Source organism: Lactuca saligna, chromosome 8 (genome assembly GCF_052625555.1).
Source record: "Lactuca saligna cultivar CGN05327 chromosome 8, ASM5262555v1, whole genome shotgun sequence".
Taxonomy (NCBI): Eukaryota; Viridiplantae; Streptophyta; class Magnoliopsida; order Asterales; family Asteraceae; genus Lactuca; species Lactuca saligna.
The window spans coordinates 36,724,511-36,748,589 of NC_136424.1; positions in this window are offsets into that span (position 1 = coordinate 36,724,511).

A 24,079-nucleotide genomic window follows, 5' to 3' on the forward strand; every position below is an offset into this window, starting at 1 on the left:
TCCATAATCTTCAAGATGCACTCCAAGAGCCTTAATCTTCTCACACAAGCTCAAGAATGAAGTTGGGTGGCTAGGGTTTCGTCTCTGGACAATGGAGGCTATAAAAGAAACCCTAGAAATGATAATGAGATGCTTAAATAGGGTACCAAGTCCCGAAATTAGGGTTTCTCAACCCAGACTAGACTTGCCGAGTCAGTCCTCGCTGAGTCGGTCACTTAATCCATGACACGGGTCACGCTCCGACTCGTCGAGTTCCTCCTTGGTCTCGATGAGTTGACTCCTTTGACTAAGGGCTTTTCTTTCCTTTCTTGGTATTTCGGGTTATGGGTGTTACAAATCTCCCCTACTTAAACTAGACTTCGTCCTCGAAGTCCGCTACGTCCAACTGTTCTGCAATCTTCTTCCAACACTGCTGCCGGAAGAATCTAACTCCCGTTTGCCACTCCCATTGACCTTTCACCCGGTCATTCAGACTAAAACTAATCATTGCAGATAACAATCCTCAAGTGAACTCTAATTTCCGTCAACGATTATGAGAAATCATTTTACTCAACTGGCCATCCTTCGTAAGGCCTTAAATTCTGCAGATGAACGAATTCCTTGCAACAAGATCACATCTACTCCGTCTGAAATATGTTGTCACGAGATGGTATGAATCCCTAACAGACCACTCATACTAAATCATTATAGATGAACCCTGCAGGGGATGACTTAGCATTACTCAACAATCTGTTATGCTTACCATACATAATATCCTCAAATATCATTATCGTTGGATACCCAAAATTGCCTGAAACACTACCTACCTAGAAACATTGAACTGCCTGGAACACTGATTGCCTGAAACACTGAACTGCTTGAACCACCATGTTGCTACATGGCTGCTTTCCAACATCAATCGAGAACTTCCTGGTCTCAATTCATTTGTCAGTCATCTGAAATATCGGGTTCCAGCCCGTCTGCAGAGCCAAAGGACTCCCTATTTAGTCGCCTCGCACGATTTCTGAATAAAATTATTCTATGGAACTAGTTGCCACTAGTTATCCCGTCACTGAGACTCTAACAACCTCCTGATCCAGCCGATCAAGTATGTGGGTCGAATCCTGATTTTACCAGACGATGGCTAAACATGACTGCTACATGACCAATTGTAGCCTTCTGTCTTAAATGACCTTAAGTCGTCCACTGCTATTTGCTCTCATAGTTGAAGTGGCGCTTTTACAGTCTTATCTCTAGCTTAACCAGATCTCATCCGTCTGAGTAAATTTTCAAAATCCAATCTGTGCATTTCCATCTCCTCACTGGTACACCCGAACTGGTGGGTACTATTGTCCTTCCTGCGTCCTAACCACGGACTTGTTGGATTAATGTCTAAGTCCATAACTATATTTGGTATGTACTTGACCCAACTCGGCATGGTCCATTTGGGTTGCACTTCACCAACACAATTTATATGGATAGTCTTTTGAGAATAGTATATTTATGATTAATATTAATATATTATAAGTTGTAATATATTAATATGGAATCATATTATTTAATTAGTATTGATCAAGAATTAATTTAGAATTAATTAAGTGATCAAAATGAACTAATTAAATATGGACTCTTATATATATGGAATGGGCCAAGTTCATTTAGGTTGGGCTAAGCTTTCATGGATAGTCCATGGAGTGTTTAACCCATGGATCATATGAAATGAAAGGTCATGGGTTTAACCCTAGTCTCCATACTATATAAAGATGTCCTTGGTTGGTGAAATCGGCACTAGTGTGGTACACTAAAAAGGGCTAGCCAATTTCACTAGAGAGAACCAAGTATCCATATTCTCTAAAGTCTTCCAAGGTGGTTTTGGTGATTTGTGATTCCACTTGATGCTTCCACACTATTGGGGCTAAGCTCTTAAAGCTTGAAGACATCAAGCTACATCAAAAGGTATGTCATCTAACTAGTACTTTGTAGTATAAGTGCTTCATAATATGCTAGTTAGGATTAAAGTCTTGGAAAGTTCTTATTTTCATGTATTATAGAGAAAACATAGATCCAAGGTTTATAGGGTTGCATGTACACCATAGGAGTGTTAGAATGCTCAAAACCCAACAGTGGTATCAGAGCTTAGGCTTGTTTTCTTGTTATACTTGCAAAACTACTTAAAAAAACGAAGTTGTTGCTGTCTGATCATCAGACTCGGCGAGTCCATCAGGAGACTCGGCGAGTCCATGCCTAAAAGGTGATAAGATCGATCCAACTCGCCGAGTTGGTTCATCCACTCGACGAGTTGGACCCCCAGACAGCATAAATTCGAATTTTTTGGCTGGAATTGGACTAGGAACATTACCCTAAGAGGTTTTTGAACTTATAAACTTGTTTTTGGTGTGGTAATGTTCATGCAAATCCAATTTCAAAGATAATTGTCAATAGATTCATGTTTTGTATTAATTTAAGGGTTAGACTAATTACATGAAAAAGTTTGATTTGAATTATCTTGTTCTTATGAGTTGCTTAGATTAATAGAAAAGTTGAGTGAAATAGTTGTTTTCAATCCAAATTAATCTAAGAGTTGATTCTAAAATGTGTTTTTGTAACTTTTCCTCAAGTTATATGAAAAGTCACATTTAAGTTTCATAAAACTCATAAAAGTTGGCAAAGGTTACAAAATGAAGAGTCTAGTTCTAATTAGTTGGAGTTATGACTCCATAATTTGTCCTCAAGTTATGGAGGACCAAGAGTCTCTTCATTAAATAATAAATATAAAAAAAAGTGTAACCTTAATTAATTCCATATGTTATAAAATAAAGATAAGTTAATTCTTTTATTAGTTTAAAGTCTTCCATAACTTGTCCTCAAGTTATGGAACTTGAAGAGTTTTTGGATTAAAACTACTTTAAACACATAAGTTATGGAATTAATTAGTTTTGAATAGTTTCAAAACTTGCCCTCAAGTTTTGGAATTTGAAAAGTTTCCACTTATGAATACTTTAATTCCAAGTTAGCCCTTAGAATTTTAAAAGTTAAAATTCAACCCTTATACTTTATAATATTATAAGTTAATAATATATATATATATATATATATATATATATATATATATATATGTATATATATATATATATATATATATATATATATATATATATATGTATGTATAAGAGTAAAGTCAGTCTTACCACAAGTACGCCTCATTCACGATGTCGGTCTATAAGGTGGGTATAAGGTTGTTGCCTATAAAATGGCAACTTAATGGGTGTCCACTCTCACCCACCGCTTGCTTGACTGGTGGAGGGTCGTTAGCCAAACGGGTTTGACAGGACTATAATTCTCCCTTCATTAAAAGTATTAATGATAAATACTAAGTAACTAAACCATTTATAAATACCCAATCTTAGTTACTTATGAAAATGTGAATAAGGTGCTAATCCATGAAATTACACTTTGCACTTTGTTTTAAGTCGGTTAGTGGAGCGTGTGTGGTTAACCGGCACAGTAACTCGTATTTAACAAGGTAGGCAAAGGGTAACTTAATGTTTATTTACCGGCACATCGATTGAGGGGTAAACACTTAAGGGTACCAAGTAATTTGCATTGTTACTTCACACCTTGTTTTGTGATCCTCGGCATCCCAGTCACAAAACCTGAAGGGCACAATCGAGATTGAAACATGCCTTTGAACAGTTCAATGAATCTCAAAGATCTAGGAGTTTCAAATCCAATTAAAACCTAATAATACATTTCGTTTATCTTGGTGGAAATTGGTGAATCGTCATTCACCTACCTTCAAATATTTTATAGCTTGGATTACGGCATACCTCTTCTAAGTTATAAAATAGTTTGTTGGGTCCTAGCCTTAATATTTCATATTGGGTGTCATATTAAGGACTATAAATCAACTATCTTGAATATCTCCCATAACATGTCTAGTTTAGACATTTATGATCTTCCCAAATCTCTTGAAACCAGCTTTCCTAAATGAAGATGATGTCCCATGGAAATCATACTTCTTTCACCTCCTCCGATTATTCTCCCTAACCCATAAGTTCTTGAAAAGTTTAAGGTCACTCAAGCCCTATTGGCAAGGCAAGGTCTAGGTGTGATCACATCTTGGAGATGTAGTCTCATATTGACAAGTCGGGAGAGTTGGGTGTCAAAGTCTTGAGAAAGTTGTAGGTTTAACTACTTTCTAAGTCACATAGTGAGTTCTTTTGGAACACCTATGAAACAGACTATGACAAGACCCTTAATGATCTTATCTATTTGCTAAGATCAACTTCCTAAAACTTTATGGACATTGACAATGATGACATTAGATATCTAGTAAAGCTCTCTCTTCCCAGTGGAAAGGGATCGGCCATAGTCAACTCGGTTGACCAAATGGTAAAGAGAAAAACTAAGTCTGTGATAGTCTCGTGTACCATTATCAAAAGGGTCCATATGTTTATATTGCCAAAGGAAGGGGCATTGGTTGCGAAGTTTCCAAATTTACCTAAGGATGTTAAAGTCAATAAGTTTGACTCTACTTCAGGTAAAGTCCACTATCTAACTCTGTTAAGTTTCTATTCTGAGGTTCTTGATACATGATGTGACTGGGTCACATGGTGATGTTTTAAGAATTAAAGAAAAATGAAGAAACTTAAAGAAAGAATATGCCGAATCTGATCGAGTAGATGGATTTCTATCGCGTAGTTTAAAGATCGGATTCTTGAGCTACTTCTTAGGAGTTATGACATATTGCTTAGGAATAGATAACAACAAGATTTCAGATGGATTGTAAGGATAAGGTTTTACGCAAAGTTTTAAAATAAAAGGAAATTTTTGATTTTATTTATTTTAAAATATCCTTACAATGGCATTTGAGGAAAAATTGTTGCTTATATGATTCCATTAAGAGCAAGAGTGGAAATATGAAATTGATTCTTTCATTTGTGGTAATGTCTAGATTTACCAAATAAGGAAAGATTCTCATCACCCAAGTTTCAATTGGATCAGAACTTGGAATCATGCAAGTTGTATAGTATGATGAACAAGAACCTTCAAGTATTGGAAAATTAAGACTAATTACTTGCTCACATGGATGTGTGAGTCAAGTAAAGGACTAAGGGATCGAGTGCACATCATTGTGCACTGATTAAGTCCACCACAAAAGATTGATAAAACTATTCGTCATAGTTTACTAAAGCTCAGTAAATATTATTATACTTACAAGCTTAAGTCTAATTCTGAGACATTGGAAAAAGGTTCCAATGTATGATCGAGCGAATAAGAAGAATTAAATTAGGCAGAAGGATAGAAGTTTCTCAAATCTAAAAAGATGGGAGAGTACTTTAGTATCAGTTTTGTTATCATCTTAATGATTAAGAAACCATAGCACAATTAGTTCTCTAAGGAAAATCTTAGTGCATTCTTATGACTAAGAAGAGAAACTTGAATTGTTGAAGTGGTTAAATCAAGAAGATGAGTCATACTTCGTTCCAAAACAATTGTTAGAGTTATACTCTAAGATTGTAACTTGAGTGACATGTCTCAAAGAAGGTTTAAAACACTTGTCAAATGTAAGAGTAAAAGTTTTCTACTCTTGTACATTTGAAATTGGTAAGTTGTGATGTTTTGGATAAAACAAAGACCAACTAAGGCCAATTATGTGAAGTGATTGTCTTGAATAGAATCCACACTATCTCTTGGATGTTTGACAAGGGAGTCTTATATGTCAAGAGGACAGTGGGAGTCTTAAAGGTCTTGAAAGTCTCAAGAACTAATCAAGAATAAAACCTGAAGTTCTTCACTAGCACACGACTTGAGGTTTATAACCTATCGTGTTGACATATTCTGTGCCCATTCTAGTTAAAGTTGGCTTTGCATATGAGTTCTTAGAATTCTCAATTTGTTGCACAACAACTTGGAAGCAATGGCAGGCCCTTGAGCTGCCAGGTGGCAAGAAATTAAGATTGAGTTCAGTCCATATGAGTTTGGATTTGTCATTATCCTTGTCTTGTGACTATGGTTTTGACAATTCACATGGATAAGAACACATACACCATTAAATCTAAGTGTCATAAGGTTTCTCTCCGATTCATGAAAATGATGGTGAGGAAACACTTTCACTAAGTAGATTTTAGCTAGTTAGAAATTGTTATATTTGCATTCTCAAAGTCGTTAGTGGAGCGTGTGTGGTTAACTGGCACACTAACCTGGACTTGTGAGAAGTGGCAAAAAGGTCTAACCATTATGATTATGGCATCCCTCTTCATAATTGTTTAGATACGCAAGTGTGCTATCTAAGGGAATGTGTATGATTTTGATAAAGTTTTATCAAAACAATCTAGTATCAGAAATCTGAACTTTGGTAAGAAAGTCAGCTGATTTCTGAGTACATGTCAAAGCTAGTGGGAGCATAAGTGTTATGCTAATAATCATCATGTTAGTGGGAGCATGATAATTATGATAAGTAGTGCAAGCTAGCAATGTTAATTATAGAAAACAAAAGGTTTCAATTGGGAAAAGTTGTTTTGCTATAATTAAGGGAGAGGAAACTATACTTCATCTCAAATCTATAAGCTTAGATCATGAGGCTTTAATCATTTAGTCAAGGATATATATATATATATATATATATATATATATATATATATATATATATATATATATATATATATATGAATTTCATGTTGGAATGGCTCAAAACCCAAGGAAATTCTGTATATGGGTCCATTATTTGCGTTCTAAAATTCGATTATGATTACGACATCCCTTTTCATAATCTGAATTAGGAGAACTTGGCAAATTGAAATGGAAATGTTATAGCAAATGACTGGTTTAGTCTTTATGTGAGACATCATGAATCGTGTCCCATATGCTTCGAATATAGGATCGATTACATGTGTTATATTCATCCTTTCTAAAATTTTCCAAATGCCTAGGGCATTAAGAAGGGAAAAGGTTAAGAACTGGATATGACTAAAAGGATTAAACAATTGTCGAGGACAATCTAAGGTTTACCAAAGATTGGTTACTCAAGGATAGTTGGAAGTATAGTGATAATTCTGGAAGGACCATATTGACATAATCTGGAAGGAGGCAACTCTTGTTCAGAAGTGATAGTCAAAATGGAATCTGGAAATGTTTCAAAGTTAGAATTTTCAATCTGTTTAAGATTAGGAAACTTAATGCAAGAAGGTTGTTTCCAAGGAGCTGATTTGGAATACTCTGTAATGATTGTTGTCAAGTCTTTCTGACTTTGTGCATAATCATTACAAGAGGAACAATGCATATAAGTTTAGAATCTAACAGATTTCAGTAAATGGCATGAATTTGGAATTCTTGCATTTGCAGTAAGGATTTGGGAGTGTGAAAAGAGAATCATTGAAGTTATGTTCAATTGATCTAGTTCACAAAGTAAAGATCATAGACAAACATAGTATGTATACTTGGTGTATGGCATGACTAGTGTTTAGAAAACATAGTGTACATGCTTGGAGCATGGGACAACTATTATTTTAAATTCAAGAATAAAGTTGATAGTTGAAATAGTATACAATGAATAATGTGTAATCATATGGTGATAAATAAAAGGTGTTTTATTTATGTTCATAGGTTTTGATACCATATTGGATTCAATTATTATTGTGTTTCACTTTGCATGTTTTGACTTCCCGAATAAACTAGGAATGACTAAGTTATTCAAACCATCCACAGTCAGTCATATGTTGGAAGTAGATATGAATTAAGACTGTCATGGGTTGGCTTGTAGAGGTCTAAGGTGTTGGACAAAGGGCTACAACACTCATGAGTGTTCATAAGTTCTGAGTATTGGATTCAACCCGCGCTCATTGGAATCACTTCATGGATTTTATCATGAGTGATCATGAGACGATAATATCTTATATTCTCCAAACCTAGAGATATGAGTTGTTACTATGAGTTGGTTGTACATTGATTGCACGAAAACGCATTTGGTAACTCGGTGCTATAAAACGTGCCTCTGTGTATAATTCAACAAGTAGTAGAACAAGCCATATGAGTCGAAGTTTATCTATTCCTTTTACCTTCGAGATAAAAGTGATATCTGTGGGCCCCTCGATGATTTGATGATGACAAATGGAAGTGCTCGGCCGGGCCAGGACAAATTTGATTTGTTCAATTAGTCAGTCGTCATAAATCGGAAATCGGAAACAACAAATGGACAGAGAGAATGATTATAATCCATGTCTCAGTCCATATGATATCTAGAATGGAGGAATATATGATCCCTTATCTAATGGACAAGTTCGTTGACAAGATCAAAGTTCGACAGCGGCTTTAAGAGCTACGATTGCCAGTTAGGTTTTGAAGTCATACTCAATAATAGTTTTATACTTATCCAAGTGGGAGACTGTTGGATTAATGTCTAAGTCCATAACTATATTTGGTATGTACTTGACCCGACCCGGCATGGTCCATTTGGGTTGCACTTCACCAACACAATTTATATGGATAGTCTTTTGAGAATAGTATATTTATGATTAATATTAATATATTATAAGTTCTAATATATTAATATGGAATCATATTATTTAATTAGTATTGATCAAGAATTAATTTAGAATTAATTAAGTGATCAAAATGAACTAATTAAATATGGACTCTTATATATATGGAATGGGCCCAGTTCATTTAGGTTGGGCTAAGCTTTCATGGATATTCCATGGAGTGTTTAACCCATGGATCATATGAAATGAAAGGTCATAGGTTTAACCCTAGTCTCCATACTATATAAAGATGTCCTTGGTTGGTGAAATCGGCACTAGTGTGGTACACTAAAAAGGGCTAGCCAATTTCACTAGAGAGAACCAAGTATCCATATTCTCTAAAGTCTTCCAAGGTGGTTTTGGTGATTTGTGATTCCACTTGAGGCTTCCACACTATTGGGGCTAAGCTCTTAAAGCTTGAAGACATCAAGCTACATCAAAAGGTATGTCATCTAACTAGTACTTTGTAGTATAAGTGCTTCATAATATGCTAGTTAGGATTAAAGTCTTGGAAAGTTCTTATTTGCATGTATTATAGAGAAAACATAGATCCAAGGTTTATAGGGTTGCATGCACACCACAGGAGTGTTAGAATGCTCAAAACCCAACAGGACTCACGTTGTCTACTAACCTAGTGAATGCTACAACTACTCCCGCAGACTTACAACACTCTAATACTATCTGACTGCTAGTGAATGTTACAGCTACACCCGCAGACTTACAACACTCCAACACTATCTGGCTTCTAGTGAATGCTACGGCTACACCCGTACACTTACAACACTCTAAAACTATTTGACTGCTAGTGAATGCTACAGCTACACCCGCAGACTTACAACACTCTAACACTATCTGGCTGCTAGTAAATGCTACGGCTACACCCGCAGACTTACAACACTCTAACACTATATGGCTGCTAGTGAATGCTATGACTACACCCGCAGACTTACAACACTCTAACACTATTTGACTGCTAGAAAACATTATGGGAACACGACCTCCTTATTTCCAAGTTGTTCCAAACTTCCCTCTCACACTATCCTCAAATCATACAGCTGCCTGGGTTGTCTCCTTTTTCTGACAAGGATGCAAAACTTATCCCAGTTTCAAAACTGCTCCTACTTCTGAATCCTTGGATGATTCTCCCCCACTTGATTAAACTAACGCATTACAACACACAATACTGGAAGTATTCTCAATACTTCTTACCATTCTATGCGTAATCTGCTGAAAACCACGCTTACCATTACTAGTGTGCCAATACTAACTAGTCCAAGAGATTACACCTCTTCCAAGGATTTGAATACATCTCCGGTGATAACCTGCTAGACCCAGGAAGCTTCGAATCCCAATTGGAGACCTCGGAAACTCCCACTATATCACTACTTTTATCTTAGCCGGAAAGACTAGAATACCCTTTTGATTGACAAGGTACCTAAACAATTTCACCACGCACAACAAGAACTCACATTTGGAGTACTTTGCAAAAAGTTTCTCCCTCCTCACAGTCTCTAGCACTTCCCTCAGGTGCTCCTCGTGCTAGAATATAACCAATCTGTACCCAAACCACACCTTCCCGAAGGTAGTGAGATGCTACCAAGTCTCACACTTACTTGCTACCGCTACTGCAATCTAGTGCGGCTCGATCTTGACTTCCTGCGGAACAATGGGCACCTGAACCTGGACTCTCTCCACCACCAAAACAAGACAGCAAGACTTGAAATGACCAGGCTGGTGGCAATGAAGACATATCTGATCCTTCTTACAATCTCGATACACATGCCCCCTATCCCCACACTTGAAACACCTGGATTTGTGACAACCAAACCCATGAGTTCCTCCACACTTACCACACACCTCAAGGTCTTCCTGATTTCCAACACCCAAGTCAATTGAGTATTACTCTTCATTTCTTCCCAATTATCCTAAAATAAGTGCTCACTTCCTTTTACCGTGTTGCCCATCCAAACCAATAACCTTCTCCCGAGCTACCCTGACTACCTCATTAATCGATTGAGTAGTCGCTAACTGACCTTGAAGCTTAGTTACTATCCCAATATTGTTGGGTAGTTCTTGGTGTACAGCTCGCGAATCCACTGCAGACAATTGAAAAGCACTGCTTCCCATCGCAGGCGCCTCTACCCGGCCCTGATGGCCATCAATGATCCTCAAAGTGGCAGGGACATGTGATATCATCTGTACTGTCGAAAACAAAATCGGACACTGGGCCTTCCTAATTTCATGATATCAAGCTTTCTTCATCTCCTCGTCTGCCAAATACTGCGAAACCAAGAGAGCTCTCTCCCAGAACTTGGCGGTGATCACCGCCACCGCCTCAATAGTCTGCTGAAGATCTTGGAACTCTCGTGCCAAGTATTGCACCTTAATAGCTGGTAAATACTCAGCCCTGAACCTAGCTGAGAAATCAATCCACGACATTGCATCCAATTTGGCATCATCCCCCAAGGCATGAACAACCTCCTCCCACCAATCCTGCGCTCTGCCCTTCAGAAGATAGGAGGCGATTCTGACCTTGTCCCCCTCGGGACACTGGCTCGCGCGGAAAGTGTTGGTAACATCTGCCAACCATCTGCTGCTAGTAATGGGGTCCCTATCCTTATGATACTAGGGTGGTAAAGTATCTCGCAATCGTAATCCTTGAGTAACTCTAGCCAGTGTCGTTGCCTTATATTCAATTCCTTCCGATCAAAGAGATACTGGAGGCTTTTATGATCAATGAAGAGTTTTCACTTTGTACCGTAAAGATAATGCCTCTATATCTTTAATGAAAATACTACCGCTGCTGACTCCAGATCGTAAATGGGATAGTTCTTTTCGTGCTCTTTCAATTGTCTAGATGCATATGCTATCACCTTATCTCTCTGGGTTAGAACACAACCTAACCCAACTCCAGATGCATCGCTATAGATTGTGAAGTCTTCAACTCCGTCAGGTAAAGAAAGAATTGGTGCTTCACACAACTTCTTCTTTAGTTTCTCACTCCATTTATATGTAGCTCATTTATGGGTCAAAGCTGTTAATGGAGCATCTATCAAAGAAAAACCTTGGATAAACCCTCGGTAATATCCAGCTAATCTTAGAAAGCTTTGAATCTCCTTGGTACTTTTTGGTCGTTCCCATTTCATCACAGCTTCAATCTTTGATGGGCAAGCATTATTCCTTATTGGTTAACCACATGACCCAAGAATTGGACTTCTCGAATCCAACAGTCACATTTGGAGAACTTTGCATACAACTTCTCCTTCTTTAGAACTTCTAATACTTCTCGCAGGTGCTTGCCATGCTCCTACCGGTTCAATAAATTAAAATGTCATCTATGAACACTATTATGGATTTATCGATGAATGGTTTACAAACCGTGTTCCAATCCGAACCCCAAATCATACCTAAAATAGATTCCAAGTTTGAAGATGTTCAACCTCAACCAGAACCCAAGAAAGAAGGAAAGACACCTTGCAAGAACTAGACACCCGAGGAATAAAGAGCATTGGCACGTGCATGGGTTGATTATCTAGAAGACCCAAAATTCAAGAACAACCAATATGGGTCGATTTTTTATCGAAAAGTTACAAGACATTTTATTTCTGAAATGAAGCTTGGAGACTACCAAAAAAAGATCAAATTTACTAAAAGTGGAGGAATGCCAACAAACTTTTCATAGAGCTCAACACAATATTTTTTAGTGTAAAGCACGAGTGGCAAAGTGGTGCGAATGATAAAACAATATTGAAAAAGCTCTAGCACTATACCGAAGTGATAAGGAGTCACATTTCAAATTTATTAATTTTTGGATATATTGTAATGGATTCAAAAAATTGGGAAGATATTAAAAGTTCAGAATCATAAACGGGTGGTTCTAAAACTACCAAAACATCCTAAACCACTCATAGTCAATTGTCAGATGCACATGTGGGGTGGACCTTAACGAAGATGAGCCTATTAAGGTTTAAAAATACCTAGTCATCCCATGGGAAGAGACCAAACAAAACAAAAGGGTAAAGAGGTTGCAAGTAGTTTGAGTGACATAGAAAAAATGAAATAACAAGATGAAAAACTTGAAAAATACCATGGAGCAATAGTTGAGTGTTACGAAAGGTAAGGAAAAAGCTCGTGATGTGAAAATGTTAATGAAAGATATCAGTCGCTATACCGAATCCAAAAAAGTTTGGCGTTAAATGTCAAAGAGCATATTCGGAAAAAAAAATACAATATATAGGCTCTACTTTTATATCAATTAAATAGCCCTTGAATATATATATATATATATATATATATATATATATATATATATATATATATATATATATATATATATATATATATATATATATATATATATATAGGTTCAGGTTTATTTGAGACCATTCTAATTTTGTGAGACCGTGAGACCAAATCTAAAAATAATTTTAAAACGCAAAATAAATGGAAAAATCCAAAAATTCTTTTTTTAAATATTATTTTCGGAACTTGAATTAACTAAAAAAATAAAAAATATATATATAAAAAAAATAAAAAAAATTCCGTTATTTTTTTTGAAAAATACGTGAAATATTCTAAATAGAATATTACACTAACATATATTCTAAAAAATAATTTTAAAATGCAAAATAAATGGAAAAATCTAAAAATTCTTTTTTTAAATATTATTTTCGGAACTTGAATTAACTAAAAAAAATATAAAAAAAATTAAAAAAAATTCTATTTTTTTTTGAAAAATACGTGAAATATTTTAAATAGAATATTACACTGTACATATTCTAAAAATAATTTTAAAATGCAAAATAAATGGAAAAATCAAAAAATTCTTTATTTAAATATTATTTTCGGAACATGAATTAACTAAAAAAAATAAAAAAATGCGTCTCACGGTCTCACAAAATATAAGTGGTCTCAAATGAACCTAACTCTCTCTCTCTCTCTCTCTCTCTCTATATATATATATATATATATATATATATATATATATATATATTCAATAGAGAACCATTATTAATCAATAAACAAATCTAAAATATCGGAATTTAAATCGGTTAACGGCAAAAGGAAGGGTTGTAGACTTTTACAATAAACACACATGCACCGGATTATAACAAAACTCATTTCCTTTTTTTTTTTGTTTAATTTTTTTAGGCCATGTTTCTTATCGAAGAAATAAACGAATATACCATTATTCATGATTTTACGTCGTTTTTCTATAGAGATTCATATTGATATACAAAAAATGTTTTTTTTTCAAGAAAACCCACTTCATTTATTTGTTTTTTGAAAAGTCAATGCCTATTTGTTATCGAAATTTTTTTTATAAATATATCAAAATTCATATTTTTTGATACTTTTTAAACATATATTTATATTTTGAAGTGAATCTACTCAGATTCAGCTTGCAAATTTGCTTAGATTCATAGTGTGAATAATAGTAAGTCAGATTCACATTGTGAATTATGAAAACTAAATTATATATAGTTCGAATTTACATTGTTAATAAATCTATTTGTTGATTTCAATTCATAATAATTTCATTAAATTAATTTGTAAGTAATCAAATAGTTGAAAGAGTAGGTGAGATCCACCTTGTGAATGTTAAGATTGAAATATTGCATTTCAGATTCACACTGTGAATTTGAATCTATAGATGTTTTTTTAATTGATGTTGTTGTTAATTAATAGATGACAACAATTGAGATTTTTAGTATAGCTAGTTTTTTAAGATAAAAATAAACTTAAATATTGAAAAAAAAAAACAAAATGAAGTGAGTTTTTTTTTTCAAACAAAACTTTTTTTTTCATATATCAACATTGATCTATATGGGAAGAGTATGAAAAATCGTATATTCATTTTTTTTCTTGATAAAAACATGGTCTAAAAAAATTAAATGAACAAAAGAAGTGAGTTTTTTGGTATAATCAAGTGAATGTTCGTTCAATTTTTTTTCTCGATAAAAACATGGTCTAAAAAATAATAAACGTATAAAAGAAGTGTGTTTTTGGTATAATCAAGTATATGTATGTCCAATGTACAAGTACATATCCATTCTCTTGACCATTAATCATTATGATTTCAACACTCACAATTGGTTTTTTGACTCCTTGTTAATAATGGTTCTCTATTTAACCTCATCATATATATATATATATATATATATATATATATATATATATATATATATATATATATATATAGAGAGAGAGAGAGAGAGAGAGAGTGTGTGTTAGGTTCAAATGTTTCTAACAAATATTGTGTTCCTAAATGCACCAATCATAATTTAGCAAATAATTAAATAATTTATTGAATGCATAAGGGTATTTTTGGGTTTTTGACACATTCAATTAATGGGATCATTTAATTAAATCCCTTCAATTAAGGAAACAAAATAATCAGGTCTGACCTAATCCCTCTCTTTTAGCTCACGTCTTCTTCACCTACAAAAGAAAAAGAAATGAAAGGAGTTGGCTTCACAGTTTCACCATCATCTCCATCGCTGATCACCACTCGTACATACACACCACCACCAAATTTTTCGTTCTTCAAGGAATCTAATGGCTTCAAGAAACTATGCAGGTACCGAATAGTTGTAGGTTTGGATAGTACATCGGCTGCCTTCGCTTTCTTAATCGACAACTCTACTGTTCTTCAGTCGCACTCGCAACTAGGTATATTGATTTTTTTCCCTTTCTTATAGTTTCTCTATATGAGGCGTAAACCTTCTGATCAATATTCTTCCTGTTGTCTTGATTTAAGTGGTAGTTCTTTAATCGTTAGTTGTTCTGCAACAATTTATTTATACAAGTTTGTTTGTCTCGAGATGTTTGTTTTGATTGTCAAAAGTGTTAAATTACGTAATATCATTGAATCATTAATATGTTAGTTCCATTACTAGATGTTAAACATCCATGCCCCTGAGGTGTTGTTAAACATCATCCATGGAAGCTTTAAAGTCTTCGTTCCTAAACCCAATACAATTAAATCCTCACCCTTCAAATTATGAATTTTATTTTGATGTTCAAAATGATTTTGATCAATTAAGAATTCATTTTTTACCTATTGATTCACAATAAAATTTTGGTCACTTCTTTTGCTTTAATATAGTAGTTTTTTGTTGCATTCACATCTCGAGGATTGAATCCAGTTTTTTTTTGGTTTGTTTAACATTCTAAATTTTCATTTTGCATTGATATATAATATTGGTGGGGGTCATTCTGCCAGAATTGAATCCATTTCTATCGGAATGGAATCAAGAATTTCAATTCTGTTGCAATAGAATCATGATATTTCATCACTAATATTTGCATTTTCTACAATTATTGGTTATGGATTTTGGAGCAATTCACAGTCTTCAGATTTGTACAAAAGACTTTAGTTTTTTATTTTTCATTTGTTAATGTGTTATTGGGTTCTAAACTTCAATTAGATTTCATTTCACAGATGCTTGAAGAACAGACTGCAAAATTGAAAGAGATTCTTACCAACAATATTCTTTTAGAATGTATTTGTGTCTTTTGTTAGATTTTGATGTTTTTTTTTTCAATTTTTAACCGTTTTTCATTTTATTTTTTAACAATAAATGTAATTTTTAGCAATTGTTATCTATATTCTTTAAGAATTAGTATAATTTTTGTTTTTATTCTTCAATTGTTGGTTCAAGACTTTGTTATTTTTCAAGAAGTCCATTCCGTCAAAATATGTATTTTGTCAGAATATATATTCTTTTATTATTCAAAAATGTTTCAAGATACTCATAAACGTGTTCTGTTACATTGACCTGAACTAAAAGAATTTTTTAATATATGAACTGATATTCATTCTATACGAATATGTATTCTAGCATTCTCATAGAATATATTATTTTAACAAAATGTTATTCTGACAAAATAAATTTGGTTATTATAAAAAATACATTGGAATTAAATAAATTAATATTGAATTACTTTAAAAAATTCAGATTTTTAAAATTAGGAGAATTAATTATCCCTAAATTTCTGAAAATTTCCTTTTTTTAAATATAGTTAATTGTCCAAAATACCCTTATGCCGAAAATTATGTGATTATTGTAAATGCTACCTTACTTTAATATCATAGACTCTTAGATCAGAACCATTGATTATATTGTATCCAATGATTAAGATTTGTGCATTTTAACACACAATAGTTAGTAAAACAAAATAGCTTAAACATATATATATATATATATATATATATATATATATATATATATATATATATATATATATATATATATATATATATATATATATATATATATATATTAACCTAAATCTTAAGGAAATGTAAATTTATAGTTTTTGTCACGAACTTTTCTCAAAAATATGATCGTGATGAGTCAGTTTTCAACCAATTATACATAAAACAACTTATACAAACAATTACAAGGATGAAAACAAAATTAAATGTTGGTAAAGAAACTAACTGATAAAATAACACTGTTTTATTGTAAAAATTAAATGGAAACTAACCGATAAAATAACACAGTTTTATTAGTAAAGAAACAAAATTAAATGTTGGTAAAGAAACAATTATACATAAAATAACACTATTTTATTGTAAAAATTAGGTATAAGATTCATGTGTTAAATGAGTTAATTATAAAAAACTTAAATATAAAAGTCTAAATATTTAAAGCTTTGGATTATAAGAAAATAAGAAAAATAATAAATTATCAAAATTGATTTTTTTTATCTTTTAAATTTAAATAAATAAACAAAATAAACTAATGAGTTTTAATTTGAGAATTTTAAAATAAGAAGGTAAGTACATTAATGAAATTGATATTCATTTATTATTACATTTATTGTAATTATTATATTAAAGTATTATGTAGAATTTATCAAAATAGAAAACCAATAAAATAACATGTGGAAAAGAAATTAATCTACTATGATAAATGAAGATAATTTTGCCAGATGTGAATATTTAATAAGTTTTGTCACTTGTCATTTTGTGATATTTTTTAAATAAATAATATACACATATCGATTTATTGTTTTTTTTTTCAAAATTTAAAATTAAAAGACACATAATACTTATATTTATATATGTAAAGTAGAAAATGTAATAAATATTAGACAAAACTGCAAAAATGGTCTCTGTGGTATGCATTTTTTCTGAGATTTGATCCAAACCTCGAATTATTTGGATTGGTAGTCATTTTGAGCTACTTTGGTTATGATTTTGGTCACTTGTTAAACTGAAATGACTAATATACCCTCCTAGTATTTATTATTATTATTATTATTTTATCTTTTATCTATTTAATTTAATGTTTTATTAAACTAAAATATAGGGCCCTCTCTCTCTTTCTCTCTCTCTCTCTCTCTCTCTCTCTCTCACACCCCAAAACCGGAACGGCGGAAACGTTCTGGGGTGGATGACGTCATGTCAAGTATCACAACACATGCATTATAGTAATCAAAATACAACAAAACATTGCATTAATAGTAATAGTTTTACAAGGTTACATTACAACAATTTAAAGTAATACAAGTAATAGAATAAATACAGCGTGGTACTAAGCTATCTTCATCAACAGCTCCGGGGATGTACCTGTCTAATGCTAACATGAGAATACAAGTTATTTGAAAAGCGAGTATCAGCATTTTTACAATGCTGGTGAGTTCATAAGTATTTAGTGTCATTTAGTCAAATAACTTTATAAAGCGGTAGTTTAAGTGATTTCAGTGTATTAGTGTTCTTTCCAGAAAATCCTATATTTTCTTTAATAAAAGCAGCCTTCTACCAAGACTGGTCAGCGTAATGTGGTAAGAAGAAGTTTCCCTTAATTGCTAATAATATCAAAATACTGAATTTGATTATTAAAGAAAGCAGAGGCATCAGGGAATAACATATGCCTCAGCAGTGAGGACTGCTGACTAAGGCAAAAGAGTCCTAGACTCCAGGAAAGTATCGAACTAACGACACGCCTGGTTTAGTCTAACAAATGGAGAAACAGACCCCCGAAGGTACCAAATGAAAGGTACAACTGGTAAGGTCTAAAACAGTGAACGCAGACCGAAGACGATACCAAATGGAAGGTACATCTTGCAAGGTCAAACAGTGATAACAGACCCCAGACGGTATCAAATGAAAGATACATCTTGTAAGGTCAAACAGAGATAACAGACCCCAGACGGTATCAAATGAAAGATACATCTTGTAAGGTCAAACAGAGATAACAGACCCCAGACGGTATCAAATGAAAGATACATCTTGTAAGGTCAAACAGAGATAACAAACCCCAGACGGTATCAAATGAAAGATACATCTAGCAAGGTCAAAACAGTGTGACTCTGAAAAAGGTGACATCAGCATACAGTGTAAATCGCTGACGAAATACTGTTACCTTAAAGCCATGAATTATAAGGCAACCCAGGATACTCGTAACCATACTGACTAGAGTACTAGACGCCCTACAAGCATCTATATAATGTGACATTTGTCACCCCTTGGCTTGGTAGGCCGTGGACTGTAGCTAGCAGTCAGGGTGCGGGGTTGTCAATCCCGTATAGGCCTATACACACAATGTCCGCTCTCCCTACAGGAGACTCTGGTTACCAACTAGACGACAGAGAAGGCCGCATCCCGAAGATGCATCCCAAATAGAGGATAGTGTGTTACTAGGAGGGAGTGGGTTTCTAATGTAAGTGTAGACTAGAGGTATAGACTCTTAACTGAATTGACTGAAGAAAACTCGTATGTCTATGCTCGTATACGTAATATATAACTAATGAATCGAACGACCTTCAGATGGACATCCGATCCCACCAGACCACATCTCAACGAAGAAAAGGAAATAGGGCGGACAAGCCTTCCTAAGTCCTTCAATCATTATTTATATGCATCTATACAAGCATAAACATACATCTAACTACGCTTGAGTGTGTATCATACGGTGAAGTATAAGTGTACAGTGGAACATCTGAGTCGTGAAGTATAAGAGTACAGTGGAACATCCGAGTCGTGAAGTATACGTGTACAGTGTGGGATAATCGAACCATGAAGTATAAGTGTATCACGAAGCAGAGACGACAATAAGTGATGTAAAAACGTCTATCAAGTATAAGTGGAGTAAAGTCGTTATCCAGTATAAGTGAAAGAGAAATCGTATCACTAAGTAAGAGCGTGAATAAGTATAAGCATCATCAAGTATAAGCGACTATAGGTATCAGTGAAAGTGTTACCGAGTCAGAGTATAAAATAAGTATAAGTGAAGCAGCAGTATTTTATAAGTAAAAGTATACGTCGAAAAGGGAAATCTTTAATGAAATTTTTTTTATGTACAGAGAAAATCACAAATTGTATTCCTTCGTAAAATACGTTTAAAACCTTAGAGGATTTTTCATAAACCAGTTTAGAATGAATTTGAATAAATCAGTATAAGTAAAAGTTATGAAACAGGTAAAAGTCATTTTAGTGTCCCACTCGGTAAAACAGTGTAAAGTGGTAAAATCTTGTGCATGCGGGTTATCAATCATATGAGATTGACATGATAACTGGCATGTTTAACTTGTATTCCCCCCTATAAAACATTTAAAAGCATTTAAAAGGTTCATTCAGGGGTATGAACTCACCTGGTGTAAGTAGGTCCGACGAAAGTGCCGATTGGGCGTTCGGGGTCACGCAAGGACTTGAACACACACAAAGACCTATTTTAACATATGATAACATATGTTCACATACAATTAGCATATAATATACTAATTAAACAATTATACACACTCAAAGGAGTGGAAAACACTTTTGGTTGAGTGTTTGGGGTCCCGGGTAGCGTTTACGGGTGCTAAGGGTCTCTTATCAGTTGTGGGACTTTGTTATACTCACATATCAAGTGTGTAAATGGATTTAAAACACCAAAATGGACCAAACAAGGAGTTTACGGCCCAACCTAAGGGAGTTTACGGCCGTAAACTCCCAAGGTCAATTTCTTGGGTGTTTGATGCTTCTAGCTTGTTCATAGAATTATTCCAAGCACTTTTCCTAAAAGGTATGTGTGGGTTTGAGGCCTCTAAGGGTACTAAACAAGAGTTTACGGCCTAGGAACTCTCCCAAGGGAGTTTACGGCCGTAAACTCTCAACCTTTGAGTTTAGTGAAGTTTTAAGCCCCTATTGCCTTCCTAGAATTTTCTTATGAAGTTTGATGCTATTTTGGGTGATTAAAACCAACATTTGAGGGGGTTTTGGGGAGTTTACGTCCTAGATAAATGCTTGGGCCGTAAACTCCAAATCAAGCCTCATTTCATTGTGTTTAAGTCCTTAAATCCTTCCTAGCATTTTATAGAAATAGTCTAAGGCCATTTGGGGGACAAAAACCAACATTTTGGGCATGTTTGGGGAGTTTACGGCCTAAGCATGTGCTTGGGCCGTAAACTCATTTTCATCCTTCATTTTGATGTGTTTAAGTGATCCAAACCCAAAGGAATAAGCCCTTAATTTATGTGTTAAGCCCTAGTGTGGTTTGGGAGTGTTTTTGAGACATTTAAACAAGGTTTAGAGGTGTTTACGGTCTAAGCATGTGCTTGGGCCGTAAACTCTCTTTTATGCCACAAAATGATTGTTTTAAATGTGCAAACACTCCTAGGCTAATTCTTCTATTTATTTCCAAGCCATTTGGGACAAGTTTGGGTCATTTTGGCCTCATTTTGGGTGTTTACGGCCTAAGGAGGTTCTTAGGCCGTAAACTCCTTTTTCATTGCTTCTAAGTCCGATTTTTGGGCTATAAACTCAATTCAATATGTTTAGAATAAGCTAGGGTAAGCGGACTTACTATTTGTAAGCGTTTGGTTGCGGTTTCGGGGCGAAAACGGGTCTAGAGAGAGAGTATAGAGAGAGAGTGTAAAAAGTCTCCAATAGACTCCACTCACCCTTATATAGGGTTTTGAGTTGGGACACAGTGGAAGTCTACCCGATACTGCCGTTAAACGAGGCTTTTGGTCGCACCCGATTTAGTGGTCGTAATAATAAAACTTGACATTTTCCAAATGAATGAAAATGTGTGTCCTGTGTTTTATTTCCTTTTTCACGACTTAACGACATGTAAACATACACAATTGAAATGTTTATTAAATTTGACGGTTTCTTATTAACGGAACTTTTGAACAGTGGAAAATTCCGTTAACGGTAACGGAGAAATGTAACGGGACAACTTGGGTTGTCACACTCTCTCTCTCTTAATTCCAACTATCCATCTTCTTCTTACGAATTTAGTCCTAGATAAACAAACCCAGATGAAGAAAAAAACACCCATGCCAAAATTGCCCATGTTGTTTTCTTTCAGAATCAGATTCGTGTTTCTAGAAATAGGACTGTGTGGCAATAGCGATTGTGGATGAGAAGGACAAAGAAAAATCAAACCTGAGGACCACCAGATACTCAATTCAACCAAAAAAAGAAGAAGATGATTTCAATATTTAACTTCAACTAGAAATCCAAACCTGCGATGGTGGGTTGTATTTGAACTTATGAAATTGAAAATCAACTTTAACTAGAGAATCGAGCATTCAGCTTCAACCAGAAAATCAAGTTCAAAAACCAAAAACAAAGTTCTAATATTAAAAATCAACAAGGAAGAAAATATTCAAATTCAAGCAGAAAATCAAATCAGAAAATAAAACTATAAAATCAACCAAAAGTTCACGTTTTAAGGAGTTATGTTTGTACATCTGAGATGATTTATTTCTGGAATTAATCAAGGGTTTTAACAATTTTTAGGTTCGAGAGGAACCCAGGTAAACAAACAGAGAAGAAAGGGGAGGGTTATCAGCTCTGATTTTGTTTTGAAAATCATTGTCTTCGTCACTACCTATTCGCCTGGAAAGCTTCGTCTTCTTTAAAGCTTACAGAAGACCCAACAAACATGAGTTGAATTTTGAAGTTTCTGATAATATCCCAGTTGGTCTCCTTATTTCTTGAATCTCATAACTATTGGCTTCAAACTCATCATTTTCGATCTTGATTACGAACCATAAAATCAACAACCAATTTTGAACAGTTTCGCATCATAACGGTGGAATTAGGGTTGTTATATTGAAAAAAGTATAAAAAAATATGGGGAGAAGGTGGAGATTGAAAAGAAGAGGGAAGGTTCGTCTTTTTGTGGGCGATGAAGAGAGAGAGAGAGAGAGAGAGAGAGAGAGAGAGATGTCGGCCTAAATTAATTAACTATTTTCTTTTTCCTTTTTTTTTCCATTAAATTAAAATGAAAAAACATAAAAGTATATCAGAAAGAGCATTTTAGTCTTTTTAATTTTTTAAGAAATTAAAATCACAAACAAACATGATCAAAAGGACCACAAAACCAAAAAAATCTAGGTTTGGACTAAAACCCCAAAAAATACATACCACACCAGAGATATCATTTTTATTTTATGTTTTTCAATCAAGAAACAAACTCACGAAAATACTCTCCTAAAATACGTGCTCTAAGCATGTCCCACAATTTCAAGAACCTGGCGTTGAAAAACTACTTTAGATAATTTGGATAATGACTTAGGAGGGTAATAACGTTTCATGTTTGTCCATTTTAAGTCTCTAACGTATTTTTTGTGTGTATTACATCATTAAGGTTATTATAACTGTTTACAAATAGTTCTTTTAACAGGAAGAAGCCGGTAAAAGGATTATTTATAAACGGTTATAACAACCTTAATGGTGTAATATACACAAAAAATACGTTGGGGAGCTAATATGGACAAACGGGAAACGTTATTACCCTCCTAAGTCATTATCCCATGAAACTATAAACCATTATAATAAATTTTTACTTTTTAAATAAGAAACTTATAGGTCTTGGGGTTGGTAGTTTGGATGTTTTTAACCTCGGCCTTCTTTATAAATGGAAGTGGTGGTTTCTTAATGACAAGGGAGTTCTTCGGGTTAAAATTGTCAAATTTTGTCATGAGGAAGGTGGTGGTTTTTCGAAAGATTCGAGAATAGGAATTGGAGGGGCTGTTTGGCAAAAGATTGTAGGATCCATTAATCACCTCCATGAGAATGGTTGTATTCCTTCTAATTACATGTATAGAGTGGTGGAGGGTGAGACTCAAACGAGGTTGTAGAAGGATGTTTGGTGCTTGGATATTTCTCTTAGGGAGCGGTTCGGGAGGCTCTTCGCTTTGGCCTTTAATCAAGATACTCGAGTAAGTGAATAATGGGATCCGGAGGGATGTAATTTTCATTAGCGTCGGGGGATTAGAGGAAGGGTTGAATCAATCCTATTTGATTATCTTGTAGAAGGATATTTGGTGCTTGAATATTCCTCTTAGGGAGCGGTTCGGGAGGCTCTTTGCTTTAGCCTTTAATCAAGATGCTCGAGTAAGTGAATAATGGGATCCGAAGGGATGTAATTTTCATTGGCCCCTCCTCTAATCCCCCGACACCAATGAAAATTACATCCCTCCGGATCCCATTATTCACTTACTCGAGCATCTTGATTAAAGGCCAAAGCAAAGAGCCTCCCAAACCGCTCCCTAAGAGGAATATCCAAGAACCAAACATCCTTCTAGAACCTCGTTTGAGTCTCACCCCCCACCACTCTATACATGTAACTATA